This window comes from Protopterus annectens, chromosome 14.part0 (genome assembly GCF_019279795.1).
Source record: "Protopterus annectens isolate FY-2018-M chromosome 14.part0, PAN1.0, whole genome shotgun sequence".
Lineage (NCBI taxonomy): Eukaryota > Metazoa > Chordata > Ceratodontiformes > Protopteridae > Protopterus > Protopterus annectens.
Genome location: NC_056748.1, coordinates 985,752,015 through 985,768,167, shown reverse-complemented (window position 1 = coordinate 985,768,167; position 16,153 = coordinate 985,752,015). Strand labels below are relative to the sequence as shown.

The 16,153-nt window shown below is 38.7% G+C and overlaps 1 protein-coding gene across 1 annotated transcript in view; it reads left to right on the top strand.

The window, feature by feature from the left end:
* Positions 1-16,153, top strand: part of WDFY4 (WDFY family member 4) — a 4,454,583-nt gene that overhangs the window by 2,193,613 nt on the left and 2,244,817 nt on the right. The window lies entirely within an intron of this gene.

The window sequence follows — 16,153 nt, the reverse complement described above, 5'->3', positions numbered from 1 at the left end:
TTAGAAGTTAGATATAATTTCTAGGGGGAGGGCATCCTTTGGCTCTGCAGTGCTCCGGAATATTCTTCCATGAAGACTTCCCAAGTTTTTGGTAGCTGGGGACTCTGTCCCACAGGTTGATGAAGAAATGAAGTTAACTACTTCAGATAAGGAAGTTATATACTCACCATAATATTCCATCTGAGTAGATAACTTCATTTGTCAGCAACCAACTGTCCCCCTAACCTGTAGTTTGTCCTTGTAGGATCTTTGTGCTTCCTTTTCCAGATGACATCAGGTTACAATGTTTAGCTGATCCTTTGTTTTGTAGTATTCTATGATACTATAGCAAACTTGATCTGAGGACAGAGAGGGATGGCAGGGGGTTATGGGTAAGGGGGAGGAGCTTGGAGCTCAGATCTTAGCTGAATAAAGCCGCCGGCTCGGATCCGATACCCACAGGTTGCTGACAAATGAAGTTACCTACTCAGATGGAACGTTATGGTGAGTACATAACTTCCTTTTTTAGGTCTCCCAGTATGAAAACAGAAACTCAACAGAGAAGGCCAGTAGATTTGTGTTTATGGGTAAATTTCAGTAACTGGCAAGTAAATGCACTGCCTGGATGTTAATAATAAAGAAATACAGAAGACCTGGAAAAAATCAGCTACAAAATGTGAGGAAGAAACACTGACTGGGGAAAGTTCTGCAGCTGTTCAACAAAAAGCTATGCAACCTTCAGAAATCAAAACCAAACAGGCTAATATGGCTGTATATCAATGAAAAAACACCAGAAACAAGCAAGTGGCAGTGATCTTCAGATCCTTTAATACTCTAAAGTAAAATTCACCCAGTAAGTACTTTCATCTAGCGTTAGACTTCTTCAGCCTGAATGAAAAAAACAACTCTTATATACATATAATTTGCATAATTAATACAATTTAAAAAGCAATTGTATAATCAAGACTTAAAGGAGAATAATGCCTGCTTCAATGCTTTAGATTTTTTTCTTTTTAAATATCTTAAAATTCTCTTTATCATTTAGTCCTAAGGGGCTACTAGCATCTAATCTATCAATCCAGAAATACTCCCTCAAGTCCAATTCTTCATCCGCCTCTAATGTATTATAAAAATCAGACACTACATCTAATATGAAAAACCTATGTTTCCATGTGCATCCTGTAGTATTATAATGCTTTCCCCCATGCATTGTTGCTGTCACATTTCTTTATGGCATACAAATGCTCCTGCATTGTCTTAAATAATTCTCTTGTAGTCCTGCCAACATATGTAGGGCACTAAAAGCAAACAGATAAACTACAGATCTAGACTTACAAGTATAAAAATCGTTAAACCTAACTTTTACATTCCTTATATAAAGCTCCTTTTTGCTTGTCAATAAAAACTTACAATAATTGCAATTTACACATCTGGGCATTTCCCTTCTCTTTTTTTTTCTTTACTTATGTATTTTATCTTGTCCTGAAAAATATTTTTAAAATTCCTTCCTCAGTTATTTAGAAACGCTTCCCGTACCAATTTTTTAACCTCTGGAAAACTACTCAAATATTTCCAGTTTTTCTTTGCCAGTTTTTTAATTTGTTTACCATCTAATGAATATTGAACAGCCATCCCCATCTCATAATTTTTCTGCTCTCCATTAGACTTCCCAATCTTAGATATAGTATTCATAGCACCTTGACAACCACTTACTTTTTAAAATTTCTGTCTGACAAGGTTTTCAGGATAACCCCTTGCAAGCAATTTAGTACCAAAGGAAGCGCCTTCTTCAAGAAATAAACCCGTTGTCTGTCAAATCACTAACCGTCTTCAACTGCCCTTTCACGATATTGTTCTTCATACTTATGGGGTGTTGAGTTTAATGATTCTGCCTGTTGAATAACTTTGTTTGACATGTGACCATAGGAAATGTGGTGTAGAACTGTAGCATAGCCCTTTTGTATTTAAATTCAGTCCTAGCTCGTACCACTGAATTCACATCTTCCATGCCAAATATTTTCATAAATTTCTTCAAAAATCTACACTCCTTTGTTATATTTTCCTTTCTCTTGCCTCAGACACATCTTCACTGCTGCAAATCAAATTCCAGTCCCCACCTATAAGTAATATTGACTGCTGAGAGCTGATTATTTCTCCCAGAATTTTCTTAAGCTCCATTATAACAGTTTTAAGTAGAATATAAATACATGTCAGTTTAATCCTTATCCCTTGCCAGTAGCCACTTGGTACTACAGTTTACCATTATTATCTTTTGTATCCTCTTTATTACTATTGGAGCTCCTCTTGCAGTTATATATCTATGAGACCATTAACATTTAAAGATAATTTAGAAAGTGTCATTATGTTAAAAAGTTATTCCCACTTTTTATGTACAACAGCTTTTTTGTTAAGTATCTAGTTCCAGCTTTTGTGTTGCATCCATACACAGATGTTTGGCAGGTTGATCTTTTATACAGTTGCTTCTTGTCATATCTATTTGAGCCTATATCACATCTTACAAAACTTTTTGTTTTATTGCAAGCTCTCAAAAAAGCAAAAACAAAACAAAAAAAAAACAAAAGGAAATACACCCCTAAAACCTATTAACTTAACTTTGTACACATTCAACTAAGTTTTACCCTCCTAATAGAAACAGTTGCCACAAAATGACAGCCACACTCATAAATTTGGGTTAACCTAAAAGGAAGGTTATCCATGCTAAGATGCATGGTATGCACTCTGGTTCACCTAAGAGCAGGCTGTTTTTGTCTTATCTTTATTGCTGTCCCAGATTGTGTAAACACTTGAATGCTTTCAGAAAACATTATCTACTAGCCATTGAAAGAAAGAAGTATTCTGTTTTTGTTGTTCTTTATCAGATTGTCTCCACAGAGACATGAGACCCAGCATTTATTTGTTTACTAGAGGAAAACTATATTATATTCAATGTTCTTTTTTATTTATTTGTTTTCTCTTAAAATTGTTTCTAAATCAAGCCAAGAGCCTTAATCCAGCCATTCCCCTATGCAAGAATGAGAAAAAGCACATCATTTTTTATTGCATCATGCTCTTTTAACCAGACATTTCATCTTATATATTTTTTTACTTTGCAGTGCCTACACTTCTTAAAACTGAGTCAGGAGAAAGCAAAATGAAGGGGAAAAAAATAGCTGAGAAAACTTTACTATCTGATGTTGTCAATTTTCATTCTATCCTCAACATATGGGTTTGGATCCTATCCTTTGCTCAGACTAAGCCATTAGTATAGCTTGTAGCCACCAAAAAGCTCTCAAGCTCCTCCCTACCTGTATTGGATGCACCAACCTGTAACATACCTCAGATATCATTTGCCGCTCTGTGAATAAGATATGGTCACCATTTCAGCTCTCGAGTTATTGGTCAAGATAAGTTTTTTTTTAATCATTTTTGTAAATCCTATATATTACCACCCTTTTTCTATTACAGTAGCTGTAATTCTCATTGCCTTAGTTGGTAATTTCCTCCCTTTTATATAATCTACACATTCTGTGTAATCTTATTACCATTGTTGGTATTCCTACCTTTCATTAAAAAAAATGTTTCTTTACATTTTCTCTCCTGTATAATTTTTGTATAGTAGTCAGAATGTCAGAAAAAGGCCCTTTGGGGTTCACATAATGTGAGAAATGTGGCCACAAGTTAAGTTGCCTTTATCGGATGCGCATTCCCTTTGAGTATATTGTTTAGGACCTGATAATCTGAAAATTAATTGCTGCATATAGCAAAATTTTAATCCTTAGGCTGTTGCTGACCGTAAAAATAAATTAATTCTGAAAGGGTTGCTTCCAACACCCTTTTTTGAGGCAATTTCTTGAGCTCAGCCCTCCAGATCGAGAACTAAGGAGGCTATGTTGAAATCTACCAAATCATCAGGATCTTCAACTCCTTCTTCTTCTTCTTCAGAGCTTCCCAAGAAAAAACAGAAATTGGATCTGAAGACTTCCTTGACAGTTTCCATGCTGGATCTGACAGCCCTTCTTCAGCTCCGAACACCTTGGATCTGAAGTCTTTACCTAAGACTAGATACTCTGCTACTGTAGACCCAGTACCGGCTAGAGATCCATTTCCATTTCTAATACTCCAACATTCAAAATCCCCATACTTGGCATCCTCTCAGTTTTCCAGGAATCTAACCAAAGCCGATATGGACAAGATGACGAGGAGATATCTGATGGCGCAAATTCAGATGGGAGTTATCCTGGCTCCTACCTCCATGGGTCAGGAAGTCCGTCCTTTGGTCACACCACTGAAACCTCTTTTTCTGATCTGACCCATCATTTCAGAGCCCCTCGATTGGAGTCGGACTTGTCTCTGTCTCTCGGAGCTTCAGCTCTGGATAGCTCAGCTCTGACTTCTGCTGGGGGAGGAGGGATTTAATGGGCCAGAAGTCTGGCTTCTTGGCTCTGTTGTCATTTTTTTCCCAGAGCGTTCTGACTTTTAGGTGGTGAAAAGAGTTTTCTTTGCTCTGGCACAGAGGATTGATCCTACCACCCTGAGATATTCCTTCCAGATCCCAGATATCTCTGCACCTTGAACAACATCATTCTGTGCCACAGGGACAGCCATCCCAAAGTTTTCAGACCACCCAGCAGGACTTCACTGTTTCTTCCGATGCTTCACTGTAGCATCCCAATGAGGAAGCCCCTAGGAAGAGGAAGTGCAAAAGGAGGCACTTGAACTTCCCTCAAGAGTCAGTCACCAGGGATACTGATGAAGGGCAAGGGTCCCCACGATCACCTCTTGAAGATGTCTCATTTGGAGACATTCTTGAGATCCTTAAACAGAGAGGTGGTTAGTACTCCGATAATCCTTCCCCTGAAGAGTCAGTATTCCTGGAGGCCGTTGGGGCTGGCCTGTCTACCTCCTTGGTTACTCCATCCACCATGAGCTCACTGACTTGTTCTCTAGGCAGGCATGGAATGAACCTGACTTATTTGAGCCAATCCACAAGAGGCCAGATTAGATTCTTGCTCCACCGACAGCTAAGGAGTTCTGGAGTAAGGGGGTGCCCTTAGATGCCATGGTCATGGTGGCGGCCACCAAGGAGGTACTTGCTGAGCAGAGTTCCTCTCTTCGTCCCCCTAATAGTGAGTCTGGGGAATTGGACAGATTTGGGATGAATGAGTATGCTTCAGCGAGCTTTGCCCTTCGGTCACTAAACCATTTGGCCCACTTTATGAGACTGCAAAGGGACTTTATCAAGAAACTTTCAAAATCCCTTGCCAGGACCACTACTGCTGAGTCTCAGTCTTCTCTGGGTTCACAGTTGGCTATGCTTCAATCTATTTCAAATTCATCCATGAGGCTTATCTCACATGTAGCTGAAGCTGCCACAAGGGCAGCAGGTTTAGGCATTCCCATCAGAAGGCATTCTTGGATGCACTTGTGTGATTTTGCGGAGCCCTTCAAGTCTTCATTCATCACTGCACCTTTTGATGGCAGCTCATTGTTTGGACCAAAAGTGAAGGACACTCTCTCCAGGTCTGAGAAAGACGGACAGACCCTTGGTCATTTTGTGACCCCTCAAAGATCCTGTTCTAGGAATTAACGAGGTGGTCATAAAAGACATACTGTCACATAACAATGAACAGACAATCCAGATGGTATTTATATTTTTTGCTGGGAGTCAGTGATTATTAGTTCAGAGTACTGCCCTTTGGCTTCATCACAGCCCCCAGGGTGTTTACCAAATGCATAGCAGTGGTAGCAGCTCACTTGAGACTACAAGAATTCTGAGTGTTTCCATACTTAGATGACTGTCTCATTACTGCCCTGACTAGGCATCAACTAGTAAGACCAAGAGATTACATACTCCAGACTTGTTCTTGTCTGGGGATATCTATAAATTTCAGCAAATCTCAGTTACAACTGACTCGAACATTAGAATTTGTAGGGGCGGTGTTCAGCACAGTATCAGTGACAGCTTCTCTTCCTCTAGCAAGAGTGCAAACAGTTAGATTCCAGCTTAGAAAAATAGTTCACAGTACCAAAGTTTCAGCCTGATTGATTCTTCAAGTCATAGGGTCAATGTCTGCTGCCATAATTTTAGTTCCCCTAGCAAAATTTCATATGAGAATTCTTCAATGTGTGCTGGCTACATAATGGTTGATTCTTTATCATCGAATGTCAGACAGAGTAATAATCATTCAGGCATGCAATGCATATCTTTGGTGGTGGATTTGATCACACCAGGTTCTATAAGGCTGCCCTTTCATTCTCCTTCAATGCAAGGCCGTAGTGACCATGGACACATCCCAGATTGGGGGGGCACTTCCTGGGGAAGACAGTCCAAGGGACTTGGTCCCCCGAAAAGGCCAAAATGCTTACCATTGTCCTGGAAATGAGAGCAATACTCTTAACATTGCAAGGCCCTCCAAGACTCTCTCCTTTTCAGGATAGTTGTGATTCAAATGGACAATATGTCAGTAGTTTGGTATTATCAACAAACAAGGAGGTACCAGGTCTTATCCCTTGTGTTCAGAAGTCCTCAGAGTGTGGCAATGGTTGACCTCATCCAAGTGCTTTCTGATAGCAACACACATTCCGGGGAAGTCCACTGTGAAAGCAGACAAATTGAGCAGGTCCATTCTACTACACTAGCAGCCTCTTCAACATGAATGTGACAGAAATTATTTTCCATTGGTAGGGCCAGCCTTACCTGCCATCTTTGTGCTTCTTCCTTAAACAACTAGTGTAGCAGCGTCTTTGCCCTGATTCCTTTCCCAGGGAATCACCAAGGGACACTCTACTCCACGATTGGCCCCTGGTCTCCTCTATGCTTATCCCCAACTCCCTTGATCCTCAAATTTCTGCAGAAAGCTGCCAGGTTGAAGAGCAAAGTAATCCTTAATGCACCTTACCGGGCCCGACAGATTTGGTTCCCCTTCCTTTGCCCTCATCTGCTTTATCCACCTTGGATTCTGGATCCAATTCCAGACCTCCTGTTTCACCCGACAGACATGATTCACCCGAATATCTCAAACCTAGAGTTAACAGCCCGGTTTCTCCAATTCTGATAATGGCCAGACAACCAGTGCGCTCATCCCCTGTCCGTCACATACGTCTGTCTTACCATAAGGCTTTTACAAGAAAACTTTCCAGAAGTAAATGGAATAGGTTAGTTTTTTGGGCAGAGTAAAAACGCGTTGAGCCCTTCCCAGCTCCTGAACAAAGTGCTCTTGAATTTTTGGCAGCAAATAATGAGGGAGCTAGATTTTCAACAGTTAAGAGTTCAATTAGTAGCAGTCTCTTATTTTCATGTAGGATTTGAGAATTCTTCCATGGCTTCATCTAAGCTCTGTAAAGCCTTTTTGAGAGACACCCTCTTGTTGAGACCTCCACTTAAAGATACTACTCCACCATGGGATTTAAATCTGGTGCTGCTGGCCTTAATTCATTCTCCCTTTGGACCAGCAGCTAAATGTGATCTTCAGTTTCTGACCTGGACAACTATCTTTTTAGTGGCCATTATCTCTGCTAGAAGAATTTCAGAAATTCAATCACTGTCCTCTAAACCTCCCTACTTGATTTTTTCATAAGGATAGAATTAGATTAGGTAGTAATGTTTCTTTCCTTCCTAAGGTAGTGTCAGAATCCAGTATTAACCAGTCCATTATTCTACCGATTTTCTTTCCTAAATTTGCAAACAAAGGTGAATACAGTGGATATAAAAAGTTTACACTCCCCTGTTAAAATGCCAGTTTTTTATGATATAAAAAAATTAGACCACAATAAATCATTTCAAAACTTTTCCCACATTTAATGTGACTTATAACCTGTACAATTCTAGTGAAAAACAAACAAATCTGTTAGGGGAAAAACTTAAAAAATAAAAAAATACAATAAATTGGTTGCATTAGTGTGCACACCCTTAAACTAATACTTTGTTGAAGCACCTTTTGATTTAATTGCAGCATTCAGTCTTCTTGGGTAGGAGCATGGCAATATTTGCCCCACTCTTCCTTGAAAAAAACCCTCTAAGTCTGTCAGATTGCGATGGCATCCTTGTGCAGAGCCCTCTTCAGGTCACCTCACAGATTTTCTACTGGATTTAGGTCTGGACCCTGGGTGAGCCATCCCAAAACTTTAATTTTTTTTCTGATGAAGCCATTCTTTTGTTGATCTGGATGTATGCTTGGGGTCATTGTTGTGTTGAAAGGTGAAATTCCTCTTCATCTTCAGCTTTCTAGCAGACACCTGAAGGTTTTGGGCCAAAAGTGACTGGTATTTGGAACTGTTCGTAATTCCCTCCACTTTGACTAAAGCCCCAGTTCCAACTGATAAACCCAAACTCATGATACTGCCACCACCATGCTTCACCAAGAGGATGGTGTTTTTTTAGTGATAAGAAATGTTGTTTTTGCGCCAAATGTACCTTATGGAATTGTGGCCAAAAAGTTCATCAGACCATAACACATTTTCCCACCTGCTTTTGGGAGATTTGATGTATTGTTTTGCAAATTCTACCAATTCCTAGATGTTTTTTTGTGTAAGAAAAGGCTTCCGTCCTGCAACCCTACTCCACAGCCCAGACATATGGAGAATACAGGAGATTGTTGTCACATGCAGTACACAACCAGTACTTACAGGAAATTCCTGCAGCTCCTTCAGTGTTGCTGTAGGTCTCTTGCCAGCCTCCCTGACCAATTTTTGTCTCATCTTTTCATCAATTTTGGAGGGATGTCCAGTTCTTTGCAGCGTCACTGTTGTCCCATATTTTCTCCACTTTTTGATGAATGTCTTCACTGTGTTCCATGGTATATCCAATGCTGTGGAAATTTTTTTGTACCCTTCTCCTGACTGATACCTTTCAACAGTGAAATTCCTTTGATGCTTTGTAAGCTGTCTGCGAACCATGAATTTTGCTGTAGCAGGCAACTGAGTAAATGTCAGGAAAATCCTATTCGGACAGCTGAACTTTATTTGGGGTTAATAAGAGTCTCTTTAATTGATGGCAGGTGTGTACCCAAGAAGACTGAATGCTGTAATTAAATCAAAAGATGCTTCAACAAGGTAATAGTTTAAGGGTGTGCACAGTTATACAACCAGCTTATTGAACATTTTTTATTTTTATATTTTCCCCCCTTACAGATTTGTTTTTCAATTGTATTGTACAGGTTATAGGTCACATTAAAGGTGGGAAAAGTTTTGAAATGATTTATTGTGGTCTCATTTTTCTATATCACAAAAACCTGACATTTTAACATGGGTGTGTAAACTTTTTATATCCACTGCATATATTACATTTATTGGATATACACAGACAATTACATTTACTTACACAAAAAAAGAAAGAAATTAGAAAGACAAACTAATTATTTGTGTCCTTTGCTGGTGCTCAGTTGGGAAAATCAGTTACAAAGGTAACGTTAGCTAGATGGCTAACGGATTGGATATTATTTATCTACAACAAATTGGGTTTTCTTTACCATAGCTTCTAAGAGCTCATTCAGCTAGGTCCATGGCAACTTCTTCAGTGTTCTATCTAGGGCTTCCCTGGACAACATATGTGCCACTGCAACTTGGGCCATTCCTTATACCTTATTTACTCATTGCAAAGTAGATCTGGTCTCAAGGGGAACAGCAGCCTTTGTCTCAGCTGTGCTCAGGAATATCCTTTCTTAGAGTCCACCTGGGAGTTTAGGTCACTGGGGACAAAATGAAAATTGATAACGTCAGATAAAGAAGTTTTGTACTTTACTATAACATTCCATGTGTGTTGTCCATTTTCATTCTTCCTCAATTTTCTACCCACCAACCCCAATCCTTTTTCATTATGGACTTCTACGAGAATGAGAGATTATAAAGTCACTACTGTGTCTCCTGATAAGCTCCAAATCATTGCTTCTTCTGTCAGGAATAGTGTATAAATATTTCATATTTTATTTCAACCAGCAAACAAAATCTGAGGTATGTTAGGGGTTGGTGCGTTGTGGGTAGGGAGAAGCTTGAGAGCTTTTTGGTGACCAAGCGCTATAGTAACGGCCGCGTCAGAGCCGAGGATTGGATCCGGACCCATATGTTGAGGAGTAATGAAAATGGACAACACAGATGGAACATTATGGTAAGTACATAACTTCTTTTTATAACATGTAGATTATATCAAGAACCAAGCAAGATGATCTCACCAAAGGTTGCACAGTCAAAAAACAGTATAAACAAAATGAACAGAAGGCTGCAAAAACCACTGGATATAAAATCCAACTTTTTATTTCTTGCACATAAAACAGTAATAAAACAAAAAACAAACTGTGATGAGCGCTTTCGGGTAAAACCCTTCATCAGATAGTTTAACAAGTCAAAACCTCTTTTATAGGATGTATGTAGCCAATCAGAATCAATAATTTACCCTCCTCTTTTTTAAGACTGGTTTTAAAGGAATTACATCATTAAAGCCTGGCAGCATATGAGCTATAAGTTCAATTATCCATTTGGATTCCTGAAACTCAGTTTCATTAACCAGGTCCCCCCCCAATACTTTTTCGTTTGCATGGGCAGCCCTTGTGCTAATACTTATGCAAACATAGTATTAGCATATTGGGAGTGACTTAATATATTTGAGCATCAGCACAAGTGGAAATATAAGTTGTGCTTTTATAAGCGCTTTGTGTACAACATTTTTATGTTGTGGGTGAGGGATAAAGCTGAACTGTTGAAATTTTTACAATATTTAGAATCTCCGACGACTTTTTTAAGATTTACTATGAGATATTCCAGGAGGGAGCTGGATTTTTTAGATGTAAGGATTATAAAGAATGACATGTTTTAAGACCACCCTTTCTAAGAAGAGCTGCTGGAAGAATAGATGTTAAGTTGTCCATCTCGCCTTCATTCTTGCTGGTTGGGTTCGGAGCCGATCCTCAGCTCCGACTCGGCCATCTTCAAAAGCTCGAGAGCTGCTTACTGGCTTTAGGCCACCCCCTATCCTATGATGCATGGCGCTAGATACCCAGATCTCGTTTGGTAAGTCTAACTGCCAATGTAAAAAGGAAAGAATCCTATCCTATAATATATAAAGCCTACCAGTGAGGCTACTAGGCAGAGAGGAACAGCCAGAGAAGACTCAACCAGTGAAAAACCATAAAGAACTCTTCTTGGTCCACTAGGATAGGGGGATGGAGGATGGGACGCAAGAAAGAAGGTGAGAAGAAGACAACTAACATGGAACGTTATAGTAGGTACATAACTTCTTTATGTTAAGTTGCCCATCTCACCTTCATTATTGCTGGTTGGGACAGCGTCCCTAGCACCTAAAAACCTGGGTGGCTCATCGGAACAAACTCTTCAGAACCGTGGAACCAAAACCAGCTCTGCTCCTGGAGACCACATCCACTTTATAATGTGAAATGAAAGTATGTGGGTTGGCCCACGTAGCAGCTGCACAAATAGATTCCATGGGCAACCTAGCCTGAAAGGCGACAGAAGTGGCTAACGCTCTTGTGGAATGACCTTTTGGTTTGACAGGCAACTCTTTGTTCCTCAGTTGATAGATAAATGTGATAATCGTAGTCAACCAGTCAAGGAGACAACTAACATGGAACGTTATGGTAGGTACATAACTTCTTTTTTGTTGACGCAGGACAGTATGCACCCTAGATACACCTTTGACAATTTTATTGTTGGGCAGGATTTCCAGACTATGCACAGAGGATTGGATGTTTGAGAGAGCGGTGACTTAGTTAGAACATAATCTCATAGATAGAGGATATAATAAAGAGAGGGTGGACAGAACCATCCATAGGAACATGGGACATAGGAAAGGTAAGATGCGATGATGGGTCACCCAAGATAGGACACAGGAATCGAGTGAATCTAATATTTGGATACAGGATGATAAAATGAGACTGATATTGACCTACAGCAACAACATCAGTGGTGTCTGTGACATAGTTAGATAAAACTTGAACATTTTGCTTTCTGATGAAAAGGTGAGACAAGTTGTAGGTGAGGTACCGTTATTTGGGTTCAGGGGGAATAAGAACCTCAAGGACCTTCTTTGTCATGATGAAAACAAAGAGTTACAAGGTACATCTAGACGTATGGGAACCAGAGCCTGTACAACGTGTAAAGCATGTGCATATATTAATCAAGGCAGAATGTTTGTGCATCCGATTAGGGAAGGTTTATAATTTTGACCTTTATGCAGACTGCAAAACCATGAATGCGATATATTTGGCCACTTGTCAATCATGTAAGTGTTTTTATGTAAGGAAAACGAATTGCATTCTGAAGAATAGGATATTAAATCATTTGTCATCCTTCAGAATAAAGAACATAATGCCCCATATCAGCATGTTTCAAAATATGAGGGCCATAGTTTTAGATTCATGGTTATTCAGTGCATACGAAAAGGTATTGGGGGGGGGTTCTGGTTAATGAAACTGAGTTTCAGGAATCCAAATCGATAATTGAACTTGCAGCTCATAGGCCGCCAGGCCTTAATGATGTCATTCCTTTAATACCAGCCTTAAAAAAGAGGAGGCTAAATTATTGATCCTGATTGGATACATTCATCATCTATAAGAGGTTTTGACTTGTTAGCAAACTATCTGAAGAAGGGTTTTACCCAAAAGCACTCATCACAGTTTGTTTTTTGTTATATTACTGTTTTATGTGCAAGAAATAAAACGTTGGACTTTATATCCAGTGGTGGTTGCAGCCTTCTTTTCGTTTTGTTCAGATTATATCAAGCATCATAAAAGTACTACTGTTAAGAACAAAATGTTGTTTTACTTACAGCTAACTTTCTTCTCTTCCCCTCTCCTAAGTTTTCTTCCAAATATTAATGACACGAAGTAGGGTATATGCTTTAGAGTCCAGTACATGTTTAACAAAGTCTTCTACAAGTTTAACAAAGTCAAAAATGTCCAATATTTCCATGTTTTCTTGATCTGTCATGTTTCACAAATATAATTAATGCTTTGTAATCCCACTGTGTGTGTCAATTTCTGAGTTGCTGGTTTTATTCCTGTTTATCTCCATCTTCCAAATCCAATCTGTTTAATTTCCAACTATTCAATTTCTGTTCTAGTCAGCGGTTGTGTTTTTTGTGTCTCAAACATTTTTCGTTCAAAAATTGGAAAATGTTTCACTGGCACAGTCTCTCTGTGGTCTTTATTACCAGGAGAACAAGTCATAGAATCTCCTTGTGTTTCACAGATCACTTTTTGTTGGACTTTTTTTTTGTTTGTTGATTTACTCCTTAGCATTTTCTGCATCAAAAATGATTTTGTCCATCCAAGAAATAATATTCTGAAGATAGTTGGGTACTGCACTTTTGAATTTTATGCCTGCTTCTTGACATTTCCTGATTAGTGGAATAAATTTACTCTTCTTCTGCCTGATGTACAGTGAGTAATTAGTTTCCACAAGAACTCAACTCTCTACCACTTTTAGTGCTTTGTCCTTCTGCCACAGTTTTGTCAGAATCAAATCCTTCTGCTGGACGGATTGCATCTTTGCTATTAAATGTCTAGGTAGCTTTCTTATGGCCAGCTTTGGAGCATACACACAATGTGCCCTTTCAATTAACAACTCTGCAGTGGAATACCAGTCTACCTGCTTATTTGTGCTTTCATTACATTAATACGGTCTCTTCCTTTCCGCTTCTCTGGTACAGCAGAAAATCTCAGGGTTTTCCCTATTTGCTCTGTCTTGTAATTTTATTATTTTGTGAGACATCACTTCTTGAGCATTTTCATATTTAGCCAGCAATTTCTTCATTTCGACCTCTGATTTTTGCAGTTGTATTACCACATCGGAATATCTGTGTATTCAATTTTTCCAACCTTTTGCTATTTCAGTTGATATACTCCATCAGTGTTACATTTATTTTAATCAGCTCTGGGTACATTTTTCATATTTTTATCTCAAGGTTACTGAAAGTCATGCCTTGCACCAAAGCTGGAGCTTGCACTGCTTTTTGCTGAACAGCTGCAGAATTCTTCCTAGTTAGTGTTTTTTTCCGCACCTTTTGTGATTGATTTTCTTTCATGTTCTTTGCATTTGTTTTTTGCTTGCATCCAGGCAGTGCACTTACTAGCTGGTTACTGAAATTTACCCAAAAATACAAGTTTGCTGTCTTTCTGTTGTGAGTTTGTTTTCATACTGAGAGAGTTGAAATTAAGCTGTTACTCAATATGCAACCATCTTGGAAGTCTGATGGTGAAATATCTTTGGTTAATTTTGGTATGAAGGTGTAGAACCGTAGTATGTAAATTGTACAAATGTGTTATATAATAAAGTGCAGGGCAACAGCAGAGGAATACATTAAACAGTGAAGTGCTTGAGTGTTAGAAGGAGTGGATAGGAGGTGATATCTTCTGAGAATTACAGCTATTACTTTTCAGGATGTTGTATGTTAATTAAGTTGGGAATAAAAATTAATGTAATCCTAAATTAATGTATTTATTTTTGTTTATATTATTTTGGAAACATTTTCTAATTGCTGTTTTATTTTATTTTTATATTTTAATAAGATAATATTTATTGAAAATTTATTTTAGTTTTATGTGTGTGCAAGTAAATCTTATTCTGTTTTGATATGTGCCATGAATTTTTTACATCCATTTGATCTGCTTCTAACTCAGGCAGATGATGCCTCAGTTTAGCATCTTATCTTAAGGGCCGGTACCTCAGGAGTGTACCCCCTGTATGGTGCACTATGTCGTTAGTGCTAGAAAAATTAAATTAAGTACCTGGTTTAGGAACAAAACCCATATCCTACTGATCATGCCAACATGAAAGGCAAATCTGCTACCTATTTGATTAAACTTACAGTCCTAAACTTGGACCCTTTATTATTAGTCTTTGTCTAGTCTAACGCATTTGTCTTTAAATAGTGTGTGTGTTTGAGAGAGAGGTGTGTGTGTGTGTGTGTGTGTGTGTGTGTGTGTGTGTGTGTGTGTGTGTGTGTGTGTGTGTGAGAGAGAGAGACTAGTATTTTACGTACTACTCAAGGAATGCTTTTGGCACTAAAATTTCTTTGCTGGAACCAGGTAGTACTCATTAAGCATTAGAACCTCTATACAGGGGTAAACGTCTGGAAGAACCTCATGTTGATCAGGAACAAATGCAAGAATGGTTAAGGAGAGGTGAATTCAAACTAAGAGATGAAAGGTTAATATTGCCGACCGAAGATAGTTGGTTATGTACACACTGGTTTACAAGGTTCATTGAACATGTGGGAGAAACAGACAAATGTGGGTTTTGTAAAACTGAACTGGAAGCAGTTGCACACCTTGTTGCTGGTTGTAACATACTAATGGCAGAAGGACTGTATACTGAAAGGCATAATAATGTGGCAAGACTGTTGCACTGGGGATTGTGGAAACATTATGGGATTGAAGTGGCTGAAAAACATTGGAAACATGAGCCACAAAGCATCATAGAACTTGATGAAGTTTACATCACATGGGATCACCCATTACCAACAGTTCAAAAGATAGATGCTAAAAAAACAGATATAGTGGTGCATGAAAAGAAGACAAAAGTAGCATTGCTCATTGAAATTGTCACACCCAGTGACTGCAGTCTCTTTGTCTTGCATACAGACAGACACAAAGTCATAAAATGTCAGGATCTGTAGGCAGAAATGCGAGCAATGTGAAAGAAAGATAACCAGACAGTTCCAATAGTAGTAGGAGCAATGGGTCTTATAAAAAAGAATCTACGATCATATTCAGATATGTTACCAATACATGTAACCCCATACAAATTGCAGGAGGAGTCATTGCTGGGCAGATTGCGGGTACTGCGAAGAGCACTTTTGGCTGACATCAAAGACTGAAATTATACTAATTTCGTGAACTTTAATCATACTTTGACTTAGGAATGGGGTCTATTCCCATCATGGAATTAGAAACCAAAAGGATTTGGGGAAATTAAAAAAAAGGATAATCAAGTACTTTTGACTTGTTCAGAGACATCATCATTCATGATGCACATGAGTTGAGATAAAGGGAAACAAACCCTAATATCTAAGATAGAAAATGTAACTTTATCTTTTTTTGTGCAGCTACTGTCTACATAATCTGAATTGTGTATAGGTTTCTCAAGAAGGCAAATAGTGTCTCCCAGTATAAATTCATACTGTAACTTTTGCTGTTATGTATGACTGTAGCAATATGCAGTTATT